General features: G+C 40.1%; 1 long non-coding RNA gene across 1 annotated transcript in view; it reads right to left on the reverse strand.

Annotated features, from left to right (window-relative positions):
• Positions 1-1,202: 1,202 nt before the first annotated feature.
• LOC146031218 (uncharacterized) overlaps positions 1,203-23,623 on the reverse strand; it is a 292,751-nt gene continuing 270,330 nt past the window's right edge. Inside the window, exon 4 of the long non-coding RNA XR_014456700.1 lies at positions 1,203-1,402. This is a non-coding gene — a long non-coding RNA (uncharacterized LOC146031218). The remainder of the gene's footprint in view (positions 1,403-23,623) is intronic.

Genomic DNA, 23,623 nt, shown 5'->3' on the forward strand with positions numbered 1-23,623 from the left:
AAAGAACGCAGTAGTTGGCCCCTCATTAAGAAAACTGTTTATGGATGAAACGCTTACAGCTACTGTAAATTGGCTGAAATTGAGTATGCTGCTTAGCCCTCCTCCCAAGTCTGCTGTATGTGTGGATTCTTAGGGGACAGAAAAAAGGCCAACCACGGGCCAAATGTAATAGGGTGTGAGAAAGTAAGAGATTTTGAGAGAGTTTTTTCATTTTTTTTTAAAGCGGCAATCATTTGCACTGAAAAACAATGTAGATGTTGCCATGTAATTGATTGCTACTTTAAAAAAATGGGAAAACTCTCCCAAAATGTAACACTTTCTGATTCTCCCACCCTGCGAAATTTGGCCCTTCATGTCTATCGTAACAGAAATATTGGGCAACTGCTAGAGTTTCTGAAGTTTAGTTTCTGCTGTTTTTTTAGTGTTTCTGTAGTTTTAGTAGTATTTTATAAAGTAATACAATGATAATATAATTCTATAGACACTGACTTACAATTTCACTTACAGTACTTCAGATGTAGCTATTGCCACTTTTATTATTTCTGTGTACCTAATAACTGTGACAGAATAGAGAACATCTGATTTTAAGAATCTGCATTTATCATCCTTATATTAGGAGAAAACACATTTTCACATGACAGATGCAGAGAACTTTATGAGAAACTTTATGGAGTAGAGTAATTAGAAGCAAACCGCTGCAAATATGGGAATATGTAGATTATTTTTAGGCAAGTACACCCAATCTATTTACAGGACTGCATCAAGCCCATAAGGGGTTAATTTACTAATGCTTGTAAAACTGAAGATTTGATGTTGCCCATTGAAACCAATAAGATTCTGACTATCATTTGATGCAAAAAAGTAATGATAGACAGAATCTGATTGTTTTTTATGGGCAGCATAACCTCTTTTCATTTTTAGAGGCTTTAGTAACTTACCCTATAATCTCCTTAATAAAACCAAGCATGCATTTGCCAAAATGAAAAGTTGTCTTAAATAAGTCTAGTCTAGTTTATTAAAAAGAAACACTTGATATACATAAAATACCATAGAAAATACACACTTATAATTATCAGTATTCAATAGAAAATGATTACATGAATAATCACAAATCTGTATTGTATTTCTTGTGTGGATGATGCTGAGTTGTAGACATTTCAGTCGCCTTTCCACTTGCAACTGATTAGGTGTAAATGGGCTGCAATGGATTGTTCTCACATAGGCACAGTTCTCTAGGCGGGGATCTCAGTCCAAGGTGTCTCCTGGTGGTGACATCTTTTGTGGTTTCCACTTACTCTGAACACTGAGTGCCACCATGGTGGATTCCATCAGCTAACTGCTTATAAACCAATGGGAATCTTTATATTGGTCAGGCGACTGTCTTCTCCAATCTCAGCTTTGCCTGTGGTATATAAGAGAAACAAGGCTCCTGAATACAAGCAGTCAGATTCCCAGGACCTATTTTCATGTTGTCTGCTTCCTTGCTTACCAAAGCAGTACAAGCTGTCATTCCCAGCCTGGCGTGATAGCACTACTGGTTCCACTCACTCCCAGTACCACCACATGCTCTAGTCCAGCGAGAGAGCACTACTGGTTCAATCCTTGCCCAAGTACCACCAGCTGGTTTCAGACCAGTGTGAACGTATTACCATTTACAGCCCTGGTACCAGCAGCAGGTCCCTGGCCATGGTTAGAGCATTACTGGTTTCAGTCCAGTTCCAGTATCACCAGCTGGTTTCAGTCCAGTTCCAGTATCACCAGCTGGTTTCAGCTCATTGTGAAATTATTACCGGTTCCAGCCTGTTCCATTCCCGGCATGAAAGCAGTGCCAGTTCCACCATTTACAGAATTAAAAGCCAGTCCCAATTGTTAGAGCATAACTGGTTCCAGTCTGGTCCCAGTACCAGCACTACAAATCCCTTCCACATATCCATATCATTGTCACTCAGGGCCTTATTCTGGTTGGTGCGGTCCGTTCCGAATTCTTTCGGAGCTGACCGAACGCCACGTTGTGCGGAAATTGTAAGAACAAACGCCCACAGGTCGTCTGCATTCGGTCGGACTCACTCTCTAAGAAGAGGGTGTGTTTTCGGACAACATCCAAACCGTGCGTGTGCGGTGGGAACACAAAGATTATGCACGGTCTTACAGCGTCCGAACGGACGGGAAGCTGCCCGTATGCACCGATGCAGTGTATTTACGCAAACCTTACTACTGTAATCGAAACTCATACATCTGCCACATGATACACTTATGCAATTAGCCAACCTCATAAAAAATGGATTGTTTTGAATTGTCATCAATTATTTCCTAATTGCTACACATTACTACCACTTTAGATTAACCCTTACATCATGTAAAGTGCTATTCATTCATTGTTGGCCCTTTACCTATGTTTTATGTATGCATATTATATAATAATTGCACCTCAAATGCAATATTCTATGCAATATTCTGCAATGTGCTATTTATTACTAAAACATACTAAAGCTCACTTACCTACAGTTATAAACACAGTGTGCATAATGTTATTTGGAATACAATTATATTAAATGTGTGTCAAATAGCAACAGTGCAGTGGTGTTTGCAGCATATATTTGTGTATTTAGTAATGGGCCATTTAGGCAGCAATGCTTCCAATTGAAACATAGAAACATAGAATTTGAAGGCAGATAAGAACCACTTGGCCCATCAAGTCTGCCCCTTTTTTTAAACGTTACCTCAAACCATATTTGATCCTTATTTTTTGTAAGGATATCAATATGCTTATCCCAAGCATGTTTAAATTGTACTACTGTATTTGCGTCTACCACCTCTGATGGTAGGCTATTCCACTTATCTACTACTCTTTCTGTGAAAAAATTCTTCCTCACATTTCCCCTGAATCTTCCTCCTTCTAGTTTCAGTGCATGTCCTCGTGTTCTGTTGCTCCTCTTCCTGTGAAGAATGTCTCCCACCTGTACCTTGTTAAAACCCTTGATATATTTGAAAGTTTCTATCATGTCCCCCCTTTCCCTTCTCTGCTCTAAAGTATACATATTAAGATCTTTTAGTCTTTCCTGGTACGTTTTGTGATGTAGGCCATGCACCATTTTAGTTGCTCTTCTTTGTACAGTCTCTAATGTATTTATATCCTTCTGGAGATATGGCCTCCAGAACTGAACACAATACTCTAGGTGAGGTCGTACCGATGACCTATACAGTGGCATTATTACTTCTTTCTTTCTACTGCTGATACCTCTCCCTATGCAACCAAGCATATGACTTGCCTTCTTCATTGCTTTGTTACATTGCCTACCTGCTTTTAAGTCCCCTGAAATAGTGACACCTAGATCCCTCTCTTCCTCAGTAGTTTCCATTATAGTGCCATTTATACTATATTGAGTCTTTGGATTTCTGAGACCCAAGTGCATGATTTTGCATTTTTTGGCATTAAACTGTAGTTGCCATTCTCTTGACCATTTCTCTAATCTACCTAGATCCTCAATCATTTGTTTTACCCCTCCTGGTGTGTCTACCCTGTTGCATACCTTTGTGTCATCTGCAAAAAGGCACATTTTACCCTCAATTCCATTTGCAATATCACCAATAAAGATATTAAAAAGCACCGGTCCAAGTACAGACCCCTGGGGTACTCCACTTGTAACCTTTCCCTCCTTTGACTGTACTCCGTTTACTACAACTCTCAGCTTTCTGTCCTGCAACCATGCTCTTATCCATTCAACTATCTTAGAATCCAATCCCAAGCTTTCAAGTTTATTTAACAGTCTGCAATGTGGGACAGTGTCAAAAGCTTTACTAAAGTCTAGATAAGCTACATCTACAGCCCCACCTTGATCTATTACTTTAGTCACCCAGTCAAAAAAGTCAATAAGATTTGTTTGACATGATCTTCCCCCAGTAAACCCATGCTGTTTTGGATCCTGTAAAATGCTGGTTTTGAGATATTCTACAACTATTTGTTTTAAGAGTGTTTCCATCAATTTCCCTACTACTGATGTAAGGCTCACTGGTCGATAGTTGCTTACCTCTTCCTTGCTTCCACTTTTGTGCAGTGGGACTACATTCGCTGTTTTCCAGTCCTCTGGGATTACTCCATTAGCTAGTGACTGGTTTAAGCTCTTTTAGTATCCTTGGATGTATCCCATCTGGCCCCATTGATTTATCCACTTTCAGTTTTGAGAGTTCTGTGATGACTTTCTCCTCTGTAAATGTACTTGTCTCTCCCTCAGTTTTCTGACTATACTTGCAACTTAACTGTGGCCCCTTCCCCTCTCTTTCAGCAGTGAATACTGAGCAGAAATAATTATTAATATTATCTGCTATTACATTGTCCCCCTCAAGAAAACTTCCACTCTCTGTCTTCAGTCTAATTATTCCACTTTTTGTTTTTCTCCTTTCACTTATATACCTAAAAAAAGTTTTCCCCCCTTTACCCACTGACTGGGCCATTTTCTCTTCAGCCTGTGCTTTTGCACATCTGATTACCTTCTAAGCCTCCTTCTGTCTAACAAGATACACCTCTTTGTCCTCATTCTTCTGCGTCTGCTTAAATTTCTTAAAGGCCAACCTTTTTGCTTTCACAATACTAGCTGCTTCTTTTGCAAACCACAATGGCTTTCTTTTTCTTGTGTTTTTCCTAACTCTTTTGACACAAAGTTCTGTTGCTTTTAGAATTGCACTTTTTAATTTTTCCCACTTATCCTGCACTCCTTCCAAGTTCTTCCACTCTGCCAAAGAATCCCATATAGAGTTTCCCATCTCTACAAAATCAGCCTTCCTAAAATCTAAAACCTTTGTTTTTGTGTGCGATGAGTCAGTCTCTGTCTTTATTTTGAACCATACTGCTTGATGGTCACTGGATCCCAGATTTTCACCCACATTTATGTCAGATATTACATAGTAGGTAAGGCTGAAAAAAGACTTGCGTCCATCTAGTTCAACCTGGTATAGATATCCATTGCTGATTTGGTAGGTTCTGGTATTTTACAGACAATTTATATTTCTTATTTGTACCCATTGATGTTTTTCTCCAGTAAATGTTTGTCCAACTTTGCCTTGAACGCATTTAGTGAGCCAGCCATTACCACCTCTCTGGGAAGAGAGTTCCAGAGTTTGACTGTTCTGACCGTAAAGAAAGTCTTTCTACTAGCTGAATGAAATCTTTTTTCTTCTAATCTATACTCATGCCCTCGCGTCCTAGATTCCTTTCTAGTAGAAAAGAGGGTGTGTGACAGTTCCTTATATTGGCCCTTGATATACCAATATAAGGAACTGTCACACACCCTCTTTTCTACTAGAAAGTGACTATTCTGTCACCATTTGTATGTATTAATTCTAATATTGCATCCTTACGAGTGGGCTCCCTCACCAATTGCTGGAGGGATGCTCCTTGTAAGGAATTCAGCATGTCCCTACTTCTGGTGGAACTTGCAACAGGCAGCTCCCACTTTACATCAGGTAGATTAAAGTCTCCCATGATTATCACCTCTCCTTTTAATGCCATTTTATTGATGTCATGCAATAGGCTCTTGTCTAGTTCCTCTTCCTGACCTGGTGGTCTGTAGATCACCCCTATACGAAGAATCGCCTTCTCCCCTGTTTCTATGGTCACCCAAAAGGCCTCCGTTTTTTCTTCAATACTTTGTATTAAGGTAGTCTTTATATTTTTTTCACATATATTGCAACCCCTCCTCCAATTTTTCCCATTCTGTACTTCCTAAATAAAGTATATCCTGGTATAGCTATGTCCCAGTCATGATTTTCATTGCACCATGTCTCTGTAATAGCCACAATATCCAGTTCATCCCTTGTCATTATTGCAATTAGTTCTGGGATTTTATTTCCTAAGCTCCTAGCATTTGCACTCATAGCTCTTAAAGTTGTGTTTGTGCTTCTCCTGCTGCTAGCTATGTTCATCTTTCTGCCTATATCTATTCGGTTTTGATCGGCATTATCTTCTGTTGCAGTGGATAGGCTTCCTGTTCCATTTGCCTGCAGAGACAATACCTCTAGGTTGGGGGAGCAGATTTCTTCATTCTTATTTGGTTCACTGCCCCCCTCTGCTAGTTTAAAAAGTTGCTTATGAAGCTTCCAAACTTCTCACTTAATATTCTCGTTCCCCTTGAAGATGGGTGCAGGCCATCACTTTTATATAAGGCTCTGTTTTGCCAGGTAGCTTGACTTTGACCTAAATATCCAAATCTCTCCTCGTTGCACCAATTCCTTAGCCAAACATTGAAGTTTCTAATTCTCAGAGTTCTATCTTCCCCTTGGTGTACTGGCAATACTTCTGAAAAACTTACAGTGGTTGCCACCTGTTTTAGAGCAGTTCCTAGCTTTCTAAATTCATCTTTTATGGCCATGACTTCAGCATTAACCAGGTCATTTGTGCCTAGGTGGACGATGACATCCACCCCCCCCCCCCCCCATCTTTTCTTGCTGCCTTTACAATTCTTAGCATGCATTCTTTATCTCTTGGAGCTGTGGCTCCAGGTAAGCACCTTACTTGTTTCTCTACTATAGTAGCATTTCCCAGATGAACTCCTCTAATGATGGAATCTCCCAAAAGAAGTGCAGTCCTTTTTGGAGGAGAAATTTTCCTGGTCCTACAGTTAGTAGAGGTAGAAGTCCTCATATCTTCCTGTTCTTTATTGCCTACGTTGGTCATACATTCCAACCCTGCAAGAGCAGCATATGAGTTTTGCAGTGTGACCACTTGAAGCTATGAAAAGAGTGTAATTAATCACTAATGAGTAGAGGAGTGGATTGTATTGTGTTCAGCTGAGAGTGCTTCAGGTGCGGGCGTACTAATTGGGCAAACCAAATGCCTAGCGCATGAACAAGTGGTCTCCGCAAAGTGAAACTTGCTTATGAAGACCGCATATTTCATGCGTGTTGGTTCGTTTGCAGTCGGTGTCGTGTCTGAATGCACGCCTACCAGAGTTATTGCACTCCCTCGTGTACGCCCAGATTTACGCCCAGTTTTTCCCACTTTGAAACCACGCCCTTGTGTAGGGCCGAATGACGCCCAAATTACGCCCATATTTCCCGAGTCGATTCGGTGCACATTTCTGGACGGTATTAGTGAGAACGAGTACGTAGACCATGCGTGGCACATGCGCATTGCGTTGCCTACGCATGCGCAGACGGCTAAAAAGTGCCCTCCGAAAGAATTCGGAACGGACCGCACCAACCAGAATAACCTCCTCAGTTCCTCAAATTAGTCCAAGGCCATATTTAGTAACTATATACCAATTATTGTATGACCTCACTTTTGGCACCTTGGGACTTCAAATAAGCAGGGGACCCCTCTTGCAATCTTCAACCCTGAGACATGACATGTAGGGGTAAATAAAATTCATTAATTTAGAGGTCTATTAAAGATGGGATCAGATTCTTCTTATTTATTTAACACCTTCTAAAAGATAATACAGGTTGAGTATCCCTTATGTAAATATCCCTTATCCAAAATATCCCTTATCCATAGTTTCCAGAATGTAATATTTTTTTGTTTTGCTAAAAGGACTACTGGGACATCTGTAACTAACACTACTGAGGACATGATATGCAACTGGCACAAAATATGTGCAAGAAAATTATTGATTGGCATTCAAATTCAGTGCCTAAGGTAGGGCACAAACCTTGTTTCGTTTCATGTTGTTTGATGTGTATATACAGCATAAATGCAAGATAACTCAAGATACATCATTAAAATATAAAAATATTCCAAAATACAGAATAATCCATTATCCAAAATGCTACCACTGACATGTACAGTAAGTACCATTCAAATAGAGGGAAAGCAAAAGTAGAGAGATTGAATATACAACACTGCCATCTGTTGGCAGCAAGTGAAACTACATCTACATTTCAAAGCATTTGCTTTGAGCAGGCTTACTAACATATAGAGTGTAAATGAATTGTTTGTCTGTACATAGTTACATAGTAAAATAGTAGGTAGGGCTGAATAAAATAAATCTAGTTCAGCCTGGATATTTAATAGCTTGTCCCTTGTAGTATAGAATGCTTTGGTATTTTAGAGAGGGATTATGTTTCTTATTTGTACCCATGGATGTTTTTATCCAATAAATGTTTATTCAGGCTTATTTTAAACATATTTATAGTGTCTGCCGACACCATTTCACAAGGAAGAGAGTTCCAAAGTTTGACTGCTCTGACGGTAAAGAAATTTTTCCTTGTAGTTGAACAAAATCTTTTTTCTTCTAATCTAAACTGGTGTCCTCACGTCCTAGATTCCTTACTAGTAGAAAAAAGGATGTTTGATAGTTCCTTATATTGGCCCTAGATATATTTGTACATGTTGAGCATGTCTCCCCTTAAACGTCTCTTCTCTAATGTAAATAGTCCCAATTTGCTTAATCTCTCCTTGTAGCTTAAATTCTCTATTCCCCTAATAAGCTTAGTTGCTTTCTTTTGGATTTTTTCTAATTCTACGATGTCCTTTTTATAGTGTGGGGCCCAGAATTGTACTCCATATTCGAGGTGAGGTCTAACCCATGCTTTGTACAGTGGCATAATTACTATTGAGTCCCTAGTTTCCATGCCCTTTTTAATACATGCTAGAATAATCTGTAAGTGGTATAAAATAGCATAATATAATGTAAAAGAGCAACCATCTACCAGCTTAGTTAAAGAGTTCCCACCTACTGTATGCATCCATAGACCCTGGTGTAAGTCATATTTAAGAATCCCATGGTACCCATTGCTACTTAACTGTTCATTTTAACTTTATTTTACTTAAAGGGCATTTTTTTAGACAGGTTAAGTCGTTATAGAATAAATCATCAGAATAAAAATTAAATCCATTGAAAAAAACACAGATCCATTTATGACACTAACACGGTGCTTCCAAAACTTTCAGCTACCAAGCAGCATTTCAAAAATTGCACACAAAGATCATGGGCTTTATTGATGTTATCGTTTTCAACAAAATACTCAAGCAAAGTCTGTTTCTTTGCCATTTTCACCTGCTTTTAACGTATTGATGTTTTATACAATAAATTACACTTTCTAGGCCACTTATTTCCATGAAAAATGTTCACATTCTATAAGGAAATGTATGTAATTAAAGGCAGGCAAAGAGCAGGTACTTAATAAAAATAATGTCTATCTAGCTTAATTCTGTGTATTATTAATGTGTGCCAAGTGCGTGAACGGGTCAACATGCATATTTTAAGTTGTGGGTACCTTTTTAATGTCTACCATTTTTGTGCCAAGTGAATTTGTCAAAATTGGTTTGAAAATTGCTAAGCAAACATGTTTATTCATCATAATGACATACCTCCCAACTTTTGATCTGACGAAATAGGGACACCGAAAAGGGGGCGGAGCGTATGCAAATGAGGGCACGGCTTATGCTAATTAGCCGCGACCTCATTTTCATACGAGAATAGACGCTGTGCGCATGCGCACAGCGTCTATTCTACTAGATTGGGGGGTCTCCCAACTGCCACCCCCCGCAGCGGGACAATGCCTGCCGCGGGTGGGACAGTACCCGAAAATCGGGACTGTCCCTCTAAAATCGTGACAGTTGGGAGGTATGTAATGACCTGTAATTGTTACCTTATGTAGGAATATAAACTTTTTTGACACAACTGAATTTATATAACAAAAGTAATGGTGCCCATACACGCTACGATTATCGTATGCGTTTTGTACTTTTTAAGTACAAAACGCATCGCATATACGATAATCGCGGCGTGTTAAGTGTCTGCCGCGTTCAGATCCGACGCAATGCGCGTCCCCGGGAGCCCGATATAGTTAAGTACAAAAAGGATGTGCAGGCACATCCTTTTTGTACTGTATCGTATAGAATCGCATGCACTTTTGTAGTATAGTGCGATGCGAAGCTATACGATTATTGGCACGCCCCCACCCGCTGTCAGTCACCTCTTCTCTTCCGCGCCAGGCTGTCACGCGGAGGAGAAGGAGCTCCCAGCACTTCCGGCAGTAAGGTGAGCCGCAGCATTGGGAGAGGCCCCCGGGTAGGAAAGCACGCCGCCCCGTACATAATCACACAGCTCTCCCGCAGTAACATGAGGCGGGCTGGCAATAGGGGTGAGAGGGGAAGGGAGTCGCATATCCGCAGCGGCTGCTCATCCTGCCTACAATATGTCCGTCCGCCCCCCCTCGCATTAAAATATGTGGACATTAGCAGAAATAAAGTTCTTGAACTTGCAATAAAAAAATAGGTTAAAATCTGATCAAATCAAATCGCATCTGAGCTCATCGGACGCATCAAAGTACAAATTGCATCCAATCCAATTGGAAAGGATTGCATACTGCAAGAAAAAACTTGTATAGCCAAAATCAAATCAAATCAAATAGGATCAAAAAAGCGTAGCGTGTATGGGCACCATAAGCGCCGCTGGAATTTTCACAGATATTTTGCACAGCGCTCACAAGCATGTTGGCAATCAAAGTGTTCAAATAATACACATTTTATTGAAATGTGAAAGGGCTCTATGTCAATCTGAGAAAAAAATTCTGCTGGAAGATATTCTATACTTTTTCTCAAAGTAATTTATATTTTTTATACTTTTAACATATTTTCCAGAATTATTTTCTTCCTGGGCCATTGATTTTTGTCTTTATGTATATTGCAGAGAATTTTATATGTTCAAACAGATTTATTTTGGGTTACACTTTGAAAAATCACATTTTAGAGCCTTGCTAAATTGTCCCCAATAAAAGGCATCACAAGGGGTGGGGGATGGGGGGTTGCACAAAAGGGGGCATACACAGTTTCTCTTTCCCTGGATGACACAAAAAATGACCACTCCTAGACAGTGACAGGAGATGGTGCTGCAGTGTGACATTACCCTTCAGTTCTCACCTTCTGACACTGAGAGTCGGCAGTGCTAGATGGGTCATTGGGAGCAGCCTGCACACTCCTGGATAAAGGTCATCTGAAGAATCCCTTGGCTACACCCATATTATCACATCAGTGAAGCTTCCTTGAGGCCATGCCCTGTCCACAAAGCCATGCCACCTTTCAAGGAGGCACACCTTTGGCGCACACAATGAGACTTTTGGCCAAACTTGCTATCACCTGTCCCGATGCTGTCACTTTCCTGAATTATGGAAATATCTTACCTATCCGTGAACTATAAATACTGTAAACACAAACAAAGGTTTAATTAGCAAACATTAGCAATTACAGTAACACTTAACACTCCTCACACCTTTTACACTAGTATGTTGTATTGTCAGATAACAGTAATTTTCCAGCCAGTTTTTGGGCACCCAGAATGGGTATGGCTTCCAAGAAATCATATTCGGCTTCCAACCACAGGTATCTATGCCAATGTTTCAGACTATGGGCCAGATTTGAAAGTGAGAAAACTGAGAGTGATAAACAGCCAATTAGTTTCCAACTTCCATGTCACAGGCAGGAGCTGATTGGTTGGTTGTTTATCACTCTCCATGGTATCACTTTTTTAGCTTAGTGCATCTGGTCCCTTATATGATAGAGTGGGTATCAATTAATTCTGTTATATACTCTATGATACTTGCACCCTCATCACTCCGCATTGTCTAGAATATTATACATTTATATATTTATATATGGAGCCGAATTATAAACTAAGACAGATTATACACACTCCTATCTACATGCAAACCCTTCTCTATGTGTATTACAGCTGGAAACTGTATGATCCTTAAACAGTAATCCAGCAATTACACAGCAAGTATGCTGGCCAGAGCTATTCTTATCCTCTGATCCATGCAAGGCTGTAATTCCCTGGCATTCCAACAGCTTAGGAAATATATTAGTGCCTATGGAAGTTAGCTGGAGGTTTATACGATTATTTACTAGGGTTTGTGTAATTTAATGAAATTAAATCTTTCTAACTCATACATATTATAATGAATATTTAAATAGAACACATCACTGTAAAGATTATTTATTTCAACTTAATTCTACCAAATTTGAAATAGTTGAAGTTCAAATCTCTACCAGTTAGAATTTTCATTCCTTTGCATTATAATTGAATGCTTAGCGTGATATAAAACTCTTTGCTTAGCCTTGCTGACACAACACTCACTCCATTTCTTCTTATATCATTTACAACGTACACTCTAAAAATTTCCTCAACAGAACCTTGTAATTGATGAAGGTAAGAACCAAGTGAACCTTCTATATATCGTCATGCAAATTCATTCAAGTCCCTGGGTTAAATCATCTACAACATTGGCTTTGGTTCAAACTATTCTTTAAATGCTGAATTTTTAGCATCTCTTTCTTTTACATGCGATGTACAGCTTAGTGAGCATCAAATGACATCCATTGACCAAGCTAGCTTTAGACATGTTTGGCAGAAGCATATTTGCTCATCTACTGAGTTCTCAGGTGCACCGCCATTTGTGACTGAGGACGAGATGTATTAAAATGAAAATGCGGTAAAACCCCCGGGAGAGATAAAATAAAATAAGAACTAATATAAAGCAAGTTATTAAAATAATATCCCTCGCTCCATTAGACTCTTCCCAACCTTGCAAAGATTCAAACCAGCACTGAAAACTCACCTATTCATCAAAGCGTACCCTACCCTAGTACTAATCATACTATCATGTATGTCCCTTTATTCAGATATATATCTGTATGGGTCTTGCTTGAATACAATATCTATGGTTTGACCAATTGAATACACCCCTAGAAGGTACTCTTTTTCTTCAATGTCTATATAAGGATCTTTTCGGTGGATGTTAAATGCACACATGGAATCCTTATATTTGTTAAAAATGTGTTTTTTTAGACACGGTGGAAAATATCTGTATACTGTTTTAAAAAAATATATTTGTATCAGGATAATTTTGAACTATCAATTGTTCTGCCTCTCCTTTGTCCTCTTCATCTTTTTCGATTACCTCATCTTTGTGTAGAAATACGTATTTTTTATATGCATTCTGCTGTTTTATGCATTATGTTGAATTTATGTTTATCATTTGCAGTGCTATCGCACCTTATTTCAATCAACATCCAAAGCGCCCCTGATGAAGTCACGTGGGTGACGAAACGCGTTGGGCCTGTTCCATACTGTGGATTGTTAAATTATTCTATGAAATGGCTGTGTAACTCTTTTTGATTTGATTTATTCTAAGCCTTATCAGAGGCTTTTTATTAAATATTTATGTTTTAATGAGAAAGTTGTGTAATTTACCTTAGCGCACCCTGATCTTCTTTGTATATATATATATATATATATATATATATATATATATATATATATATATATATATTGTGTGGTGAGCCAGGGTTAGTTTCACCAGGTAAAGTAAAATATTCCTCTGGTCACAACTGTATTGGGCTAAAGAAAAGCTGTCAGTGGCCTCTTAAAACCCCGGGCATTCATGTGTGTCTGCTACGTGCATGGGCCCAGCTGGAACCTGAGCCTGCACACATATGGAGGAGGAAAAACTATAAAAGAGAGCTTTGAACGTACCATTGCCATGCTCCTTTGACATAGCGGTCATTGAGGCAAATGTACTAAACCTTGGAAAGTGATAATGTAGAGAGAAATAATCTGGCAACCAATCAGATTCTAACTTAGTTTTCAAACATGTCAGTTACGACCTGATGGTTGGTGCTTTGGGGCAGATATATCAATGAGTGATATTCTTGCTATCACTCCTTTCAAATTACAATTGTGCTCATAACTGTCATTTTTAAAACACATGGCAGTTGGGAATTCATTAGCTGGAGCACCATTTATCATTTATGAGTGATAACAAGAATATAAATCTGTCCTTTTCTCTCTCTTCACTCTATCACTCTCCAAGGCCTAGTACATCTGTCCCAGTAGAAGGAGCTGTGTGAAGCAGGTGATGCTGGCCACAGCAGTGAGCAGGTGCGGGTGCAGGTAGTGTGAGGAATCCCTGTGGCTATAAGAGGTGGCAGTGATGAGTGCTGGGACCCAGGAATATGGCCCTTATTCTGGTTCACTCGCAAAGGCAAAGTCCTTCTCAAATGGACAGAACCATGTGCACTGCAGGTGGGGCAGATGTAACATGTGCAGAGCGATTCTACCTAATTACAGTTGTTACAAGTGGGTTGTCAGTTGTTACAAGTGGGTTGTCAGAGGGTTGCTGATTCCATCACACGGTAGTGCACTTGGGGAATGTTTAATGGCAGTTGCATATTTTTGCACATGAGAATCTGTGAGAAATCTCAGCTGCACATACACTAGAGCTGGGGTAGCCAATTCCAGTCCTCGAGAGCTACCAACAGGTAATGTTTTCCAGATATCCTCACAGATTTACAATGGAAGTAATTAGCTCCACCTTTGGATCTTTGAAAATGTTTCATCTGCTAATGAGTTCACCTGTGCAGCAGCTAGGTTGTCTGGAAAATGTGAACCGTTGGTAGCTCTCGAGGACCGTAGTTGGCTACCACTGCACTAGAGCCTAATTCAGTAAGTCTCCCTATTGTGAGAAAATCACAGGAAAAAATGATACCACACACACAGGGCCTTATTCAGATCTGAGCTCATTACAAATTTGTTTGGAATGGGCAAAACCATGTGCACTGCAGGTGGGGCAGATGTAGCATGTATAGAGAGAGTTAGATTTGAGTTAGATTTGTGTGAGTTATTTTGTTTCTGTGCAAATATAACTCTCTTTGCACAGGTTACACCTGCTCCACCTGCAGTGCACATGGTTTTGCCCATTTTCCAAACAAATTTGTACTGAGCTCAGATCTGAATAAGGCCCACTGAGTGGTGAGGTGAGCGCTGACACTGCAGTGATGCGGATTTGGGTGGGTGCAGTCAGGATAATACAGACATTTACAGCAGCTGCATGATGTCATGCACAGCCGCTATGAGATGGAAAAAGGCGGCATTGGGTCTGCCTTTGCAGCTAGCCTGGCCAAGTAAGGGGCTATTATAATTATGCGAATGCATTACATTTCTGCGATTGCTATTGTCTTGCCCTGTGCTGGGTAGCTCCCATCATGTGAGAAACAGCAGGTGCAGTTATGATTTTGTAGAAAAACTGTAACTAAAACTGAATCAGCCCCATAACCTGCATGTACTGTACATCTGAATCTTCCCTGTTATAGAACATTATTTTTCCTGCAGTAATGTTCTACCGTTAGGATTATACATTATTTAGAATTTTAATGTAAATATTGCCATCAATGCATCATTGCATCTGTGTTTGTTCATGGTAAGATGGATTATTATTGTCAACAAACTCACTTGTGGCATCCAGAACTGATTATGTATGCCTATATATCAGACACAGATAATCTACTGTGCACGCCTCCCATCCCCCACCATATGTTGGCTTTCCATTGAACAAACGGTATAAAAATAGTTAGTTAAGCTCAACCTGTCTCTGATATCTCCTGTGTTAAAGAGCTCCAAAGCCAAAAAGGTGATATCAATTGTGGGGAATAATAATTCGGCCCCAGGGAATTCACTGGCTTTTATTGAACTCTTCTGTCCAACCTCCATGAGTGGAAAGTTTAAGTATTAACTCCATGTTCTAATTAGTAAAGTTCAAATGCTCCATTTGTCACTTAACATAACCCTCATTGTCGGATTACCAAATAGGCACAGTAGGCAACAGCCTATGGGCAATACACATTTTAGGTGCCCTGCAAAAACGGATCAAAATAATATTAATTTGATTTTGAAATAACATTACAATTAAGCTTTTTTAATTTATTTCCAAAAGATAGAAAAAATTAACTCAAAGAAATGAAAATCTTATATTAAGGACTCTGTACACATTAATAATTAGATTCACGTTACAGATTGTATACTGTTGGTTGGTAAAATGAAAAACATAATATATGAAAAGAAGAAGAGAAATCAGTTTCTTTTAACGCACTCCTCATTCACAACATCTAAAATGATTTTAATTATATATCTTTAATAAGTGTTTACATGTTTTCATTTTATTTTTATTTCCTTACAGGCCATCATTTGTTATAGTAACAATTTTTAATTTTATTAATTATAATGGACCCGATGATCTGTTCCCCTGTATCAGGGATTACAGTGGCGAAAATATAAAAAAAAAAAGGGGTGATAGATATAGAGAAAAATAAATTTGAAAGATTAAAATGGAACTCTGCTACCAGGTTGCTATGAGTTATTTTGATAGCTTTGTTAGTTAATCCCGCTTCTATTGCAGGTAAATCTTATAATATTTTATCCATGCACATATTTTTAATAAATGGTTTCAATACCAATTCTTAGTCCTGTGTTTATTGGTGTTGTGTGTGCTCATTCACCAGTCTCCTCTCATTTGGAGGGTTCTGTGTTACTGGTATCTAGGCATTTAGGTATACATCTGCAACATTTAAGTACACATTGTAATTTTTAATAGGATACACTGTATGTCTCAGGAACAGTGTGTGGAATCTTTTAATAGATGCACATGGGCAGTGGCCTGCCGTATAGCCTAGAAATCTACCCTAAAGTGCGGATTCCCATGTAATGGGTACAAACTTGCATACACACTGCACAACCCCGTTGGATCTTATTTGTATATGTTGACAGTAGTGCGCTCAATACAGTACTGATCGGACTGTGTACATGAACGGTTAATATTAGAACCAGTACCTATTTAGTGGTACTTTATGCAGTTGGGGATACTTTATGTGTATGTACATCTCCTGATGTGCTGAATAGTATTAGTCATTACTGGCGATGTGCACTAGAGTTATATGGACAGGTGCTCTTTACATAAGAGAAACACTGGCCGGACTTGATTGAAAACTGGACACAGCGAGGGATCTAAGTCCTCTTTGTCGCCTGTGCATGGGTATCTTAGACTGCTATAGATCTTATAGCAGCGCCTATATTTTAACAAGCGCCGAAGCGCTATGGTGTATTAGACAAGCTCTGGCAGCACCGCTAACAGGGATCCTGTCCCTTTCTTATTGGTGCGACTCAGCGTGTCTTACTATTGAAATGGCACCATCTGTATGATGCAGATATATTTTCATACCATTGGTGCTGATATTTCACACATTAACTTGAATTAGAGCGGTTGGCAGAGCAATATTGCCAAATCACATACACACTATGCAACCTCGTTGGGTCTTATCGGTATGGATCAATTATAATGCACTTATGTGCTGATCGAACTGTATACATAAACACTTAGTGTAGGACTCAAGACCTGTTAGTAATGTTTAATACGATTTAGGGATACTCTATATATGTGTATCTCCTAATGCGCTACAATAGCGCTAGTCATTGTTAACGGCACACACTAATATTGCATGAACCGGCGCTAGTACATGAATAATACACTGGCCGGACTTACATGAAACCGGACACAGCAAGGGATCTAGGTCCTTTTTATGGTCTATGCATACATGTTTTGAGCTACTGCAGGCTTAGTAGTGGTGCCTTTAGATAACTTACACTGTAGCGTGCTAGCCAGACTTTGGCAGCACCGCTGTTAGGGATCCTGTCCCTTTCCTGTTAGTGCGTCTCAGCGTTTCTGATGCGCGTATATCTAACTGTTCATGTGGCCGCAACTACAAGGTACATATATACATCAACACCATTAACATAGACATTTTGTGCATAGATTTAGATTGCAACGGTTAGCAGAGCAGATTTGCCGATGCGCATTTCGCCCTGTCGGCTTTTTCAAGGCTCAAGGCCAGTGTATTATTCATGTACTAGCGCCGGTTCATGCAATATTAGTGTGTGCCGTTAACAACGACTAGCGTTATTGTAGCGCATTAGGAGATACACATATATAGAGTATCCCTAAATCGTATTAAACATTACTAACAGGTCTTGAGTCCTACACTAAGTGTTTATGTATACAGTTCGATCAGCACATGATAAGTGCATTATAATTGATCCATACCGATAAGACCCAACGAGGTTGCATAGTGTGTATGTGATTTGGCAATATTGCTCTGCCAACCGCTCTAATTCAAGTTAATGTATGAAATATCAGCACCAATGGTATGAAAATATATCTGCATCGTACAGATGGTGCCATTTTAATAGTAAGACACGCTGAGACGCACCAATAAGAAAGGGACAGGATCCCTGTTAGCGGTGCTGCCAGAGCTTGTCCAATACACCATAGCGCTTCGGCGCTTGTTAAAATATAGGCGCTGCTATAAGATCTATAGCAGTCTAAGATACCCATGCACAGGCGATAAAGAGGACATAGATCCCTCGCTGTGTCCGGTTTTCAATCAAGTCCGGCCAGCGTTTCTCTTATGTAAAGAGCGCCTGTCCATATAACGCTAGTGCACTTTGCCAGTAATGACTAATACTATTCAGCACATCAGGAGATGTACATACACATAAAGTATCCCCAACTGCATAAAGTACCACTAAATAGGTACTGGTTCTAATATTAACCGTTCATGTATACAGTCCGATCAGTACTGTATTGAGCGCACTACTGTCGACATATACCAATAAGATCCAACGGGGTTGTGCAGTGTGTATGCAAGTTTGTACCCATTACATGGGAATCCGCACTTTAGGGTAGATTGCTAGGCTATACGGCAGGCCACTGCCCATGTGCATCTATTACAAGATTCCACACACTGTTCCTGAGACATACGTTGCACATAATACTGGAACTGTATTATGACAAAACAATTAAAGTGTATCCTATTAAAAATTACAATGTGTACTTAAATGTTGCAGATGTATACCTAAATGCCTAGATACCAGTAACACAGTACCCTCCAAATGAGAGGAGACTGGTGAATGAGCACACACAACACCAATAAACACAGGACTAAGAATTGGTATTGAAACCATTTATTAAAAATATGTGCATGGATAAAATAATATAAGATTTACCTGCAATAGAAGCGGGATTAACTAACAAAGCTATCAAAATAACTCATAGCAACCTGGTAGCAGAGTTCCATTTTAATCTTTCAAATTTATTTTTCTCTATATCTATCACCCCCCTTTTTTTTTTAATTTTCGCCACTGTATTCCCTGATACAGGGGAACAGATTATCGGATCCATTATAATTAATAGAATTTAAAATTGTTACTATAACAAATGATGGCCTGTAAGGAAATAAAAATAAAATGAAAACATGTAAACACTTATTAAAGATATATTATTAAAATCATTTTAGATGTTGTGAACGAGGAGTGCGTTAAAATAAACTGATTTCTCTTTCTTCTTTTCATATATTGTGTACATACCAAATCAGTTGACTGCACCCTCAACCAATTGGGAAAGTCTTTTAAATAACCAATTTCCCATTGGTAGGTATGTTCCCATTCACATTTCTATAAGAACACAAAAATGTAATAACATATGGTGCGGGTCGCCTACTCTCTTTCTGTCCAAAATTAAAAACATACTAGGAGATAACTTGTGAGGTGGGTCTCGGAGAGTATCACACATATTAGGAGATAACTTGTGAGGTGGGTCTCCAAGAGTATCACACATACTAGTAGATAACTTGTGAGGTGGGTCTCCGAGAGTATCACACCTACTAGGAGATAACTTGTGAGATGGGTCTCCGAGAGTATCACACATACTAGGAGATAACTTGTGAGGTGGGTCTCCAAGAGTATCACACATATTAGGAGATAACTTGTGAGGGGGTTCCTGAGGGTATCACACATATTAGGAGACAACTTGTGAGGTGGGTCTCCGAGAGTATCACACATACTAGGAGAAAACTTGTGAGGTGGGTCTCCGAGAGTATCACACATACTAGGAGATAACTTGTAAGGTGGGTCTCCGAGAGTATCACACATACTAGGAGATAACTTGTGAGGTGGGTCTCCGAGAGTATCACACATATTAGGAGATAACTTGTGAGGTGGGTCTCCGATGCTGCTTTCAGACCGCATAACTGGCTTTGACCCTGTATTTGGAAACGTTTCCAAAAACGGGTCTGCCAGATAAAACCCCTTTCACACCGCAGCACTTAAACGGTATATTACCGTTTAAGTGCCGATTTTTTGACACTGGCAGACCCGTTTTTGGAAACTTTCCAAATACAGGGTCAAAGCCAGTGCAGCCTTCAGCCCTCCCCTCCGTGCAGCTCCCCCCCCCCCCTCGCGTGTCGACCGAGAGCATGTCGACGCCCCCCCGCGCATATCGACGCCCCCCGCGCATGTCGACGCCCCCCGCGCGTGTCGACGCCCCCCCACCCCACCCCGCGTGTCGGCGCCCCCCCCCGTGTCGACTTACCCCGTGCCGGTACCTCCGTTGTGGACTGCAGCTCAGTATGCTCGGAAAGCACTTATGAAAAAAGTGTCTTCCAGAAAATGGCTGCCCCATAGGAAACCCTGTTTAAAAAAACTGTCTTCCGTATGGGGGGCAGCCATTTTCTGAAAGACACTTTTTTCATAAGTGCTTTCCGAGCATACTGAGCTGCAGTGACGGGAACCACAACGGAGATACCGGCACGGGGTAAGTCGACACGGGGGGGGGGGCGCCGACACGCGCGGGGGGGGGTCGACACGCGGGGGGCCGTCGACACGCGCGGGGGGCGTCGACACGCGCGCGGGGGGTGTCGACACGCGCGGGGGGGCTCCAGTGCTGTGAATACTTAATGAGCGCTCATTAAGTATTCACTGTGCTGAATTTAGGACCCAGCTCATTGGCTGGGTCCTAAATACCGTTTCTGAGCCGATTTTTGCGCTAAAATACCGGTTCAGAAACGGGTAGGACCCTGCATTTTAACCGGTTAGAAAAAACGGCATTTTCTAACCGGTTAAGTGGGACTGGACCTTTCAGACCGCACACATTACCGTTTTAAAACGGTAAAAAAACGGCAATTTACCGTTTTAAAAGTGCGGTCTGAAAGGGGCACGAGAGTATCACACATACTAGGAGATAACTTGTGAGGGGGTTCCTGAGAGTATCACACATACTGTACTAGGAGATAACTTGTGAGGTGGGTCTCCGAAAGTATCACACATACTAGGAGATAACTTGTGAGGTGGGTCTCCGAGAGTATCACACATACTAGGAGATAACTTGTGAGGTGGGTCTCCGAGAGTATCACACATACTAGGAGATAACTTGTGAGGTGGGTCTCCGAGAGTATCACACATACTAGGAGATAACTTGTGAGGTGGGTCTCCGAGAGTATCACACATATTAGGAGATAACTTGTAAGGTGGGTCTCCGAGAGTATCACACATACTAGGAGATAACTTGTGAGGGGGTTCCTGAGAGTATCACACATATTAGGAGATAACTTGTGAGAGGATCCCCGAGAGTATGATACATATTAGAAGATAACTTGTGAGGGGATCCCCGAGAGTATGACACATATGAGGAGATAATGGAGGCCCAGAGAATTCAACTGCCTAGAAACCTCGACAGGATTTAATTCAGCACCAATGTCCCTCCATTGCCTACCAACAGTGGTGGCAGATAATTTCTCAATTTAAGCCTGCAATATCTGTAGAATGTGACATACCTGTAGGAAGTAATTCAGGCAGTAGGCATCTGTCAGTGGTAACTGGCCATTTTATGGGAGTCAGGGGATTGGGAATAAAAACACAAGCCATGCCAGAAAAAACACTGAGAGTGCCAAGAAAAATGCTAGAAGGGCCCAAAAAACACTGATAGTGTTAGACAAAATGCAGGCATAGTCTGGGACATCAGCAACAGGCCGGATATGCCTGTTTTCATCGCAGCTGCCGAGTAAGTCTCTGGCTACCCTGAGAATGCGATGACTGGTGCACAGCGGAAAAATCACTGGATGGTAAATGTGTCTTACGAAGGGTTTTGGACATTAGCAGCCATACACATCCATTTGCTTAGTTGGTACATTCATTTGCAAGGTGGTATTTCACTCTGATGGGGCAGCATCTAGCTGTGTGCCGGCCATTGAGAATTCACAGCTGTGCGATCAAGTCTGAATTACCCCCATAATGCATGACACCTCTATAGTTAAAAAAAGACTTACAATATACATAAATTATTTTCTTACATCAATTTAACAGTAATAGTTTTTCAGGTTTAAAAATGTAGAAAATATTTAATTTACATATATGATGGTTCACAGTTTTGATGTAAACTTGTGTAGGGTCTATTGATGTTAATTACTGTAGAATATCTAATCACACTTGAAAGTGAACAGATGGCCTTTTGTGATGTACAGCTATGTCTCGCTTATCAGATGTGTAGGCATATGTCATTCAGTATCTGTAAGAATGTTATGAGGTGTGATAATTATTTGAATTGTGTTATAATATATGTTGGATTTGCTCTTTTTATTAAGAAGTCTTGTACAAGTTACATGGCATAATGATTAAAGCACTGTAGAACAATGAATGAATCAATATATAATTAAAAGTTATGTATTAAACAATAATCCATCCATTTGTCGGGCCGTGTAAGGACTGAATGTTGGCTGCAGACTTGTAGACACGGCAGGAGAGAGCCACCGTATCGCTGATCAGCATCTCCTCCCAGCAGTCGGATAACCGTGACAATCTCCCCGGTCTGTGGTAGAGCTTTGGTAGAGCTGTCACGCTGGTTTGAGATACCGCTATATGGCAGACAGCCAGCGGCGCACCTATAGCACAATCCTGCTATTGCTTCCCCGCTGGACTGTGTTATTTGGAGCACAGGAATCTGACTGTGCAGGACTTCTCCCAAAGGAGGTAAAAAAGTGTATTGAGTTATTGTGGGCTTGCACAAAATTCATTCACCTGTATTATTGTCCTGAAAGTTGGACACACCAATCCCCCAAAAGGAGAAATATTGGAAACCCCAATTATCACCCATGGTTGACTATCTGATTCATAACCTGCTGGTATTATTTATAACATATATATATATATATATATATATATATATATATATATATATATATATATATATATATATATATATATATATATTTATATATAAGCCTATCATTACTCCCCGGGAAGTAAACTGAGAGTTTGTATGTTCTATGGTGTATGTCAGTATGTCTTTTTATATTTATTTGCATATTTTATAATTCATGTTTATTGTTTAATAAATAATTTTTAATTATATATTGATTCATTCAGTGTTCTACAGTGCTTTAAGCGCTACACTTCTACTTTTTATTTCTTAATCTATTGGAGGCGGGCACTCCTCCTGGCGGAGGCAGCTAGAGCACTGGTCACACTCTGAGTTTCTCAAATTGCCTGAGATCTTTTCTTCTATTGAATACCAAAACCACATTTTTAAATCTTGTATATGTTGGATTACATATAAAAGACCCTTCCTCAGTGGCGTAACAATGGCACTGCAGCCTATGTGGTGGCTTGGGGGAGCTTGTGCTTTGGCAGCTAATGGTCTCTATAGATTCCAATGGGTCTGGCCGTCCATATGGAATCAGCTAAAAATGTCCCACTAAAAATGTCTGCCACCTTGGAGGAGATAGATACCAGAGGTACCACTCTGGCACATTATAGTAAGCCTCCTAGGTTTGCCCATAAAGAAAAGGAGCAGGGCAATATGGGTGAAATATTAAAAAAGTTAATAGACATGGCTGCTGGTCAGCAACTCAAATACAAGGCCAGCAAGCCCAGGTCCAGATAATATATGAGGGGCAGCAGAAGATTGCAGCAGCATCAAATTCAAATGTTGCATGATGAGTTAAAGGCGCTAAAAAAAAGTGAACCAGAGC

Source organism: Crinia signifera, chromosome 1 (genome assembly GCF_055691185.1).
Source record: "Crinia signifera chromosome 1, ASM5569118v1, whole genome shotgun sequence".
Lineage (NCBI taxonomy): Eukaryota > Metazoa > Chordata > Amphibia > Anura > Myobatrachidae > Crinia > Crinia signifera.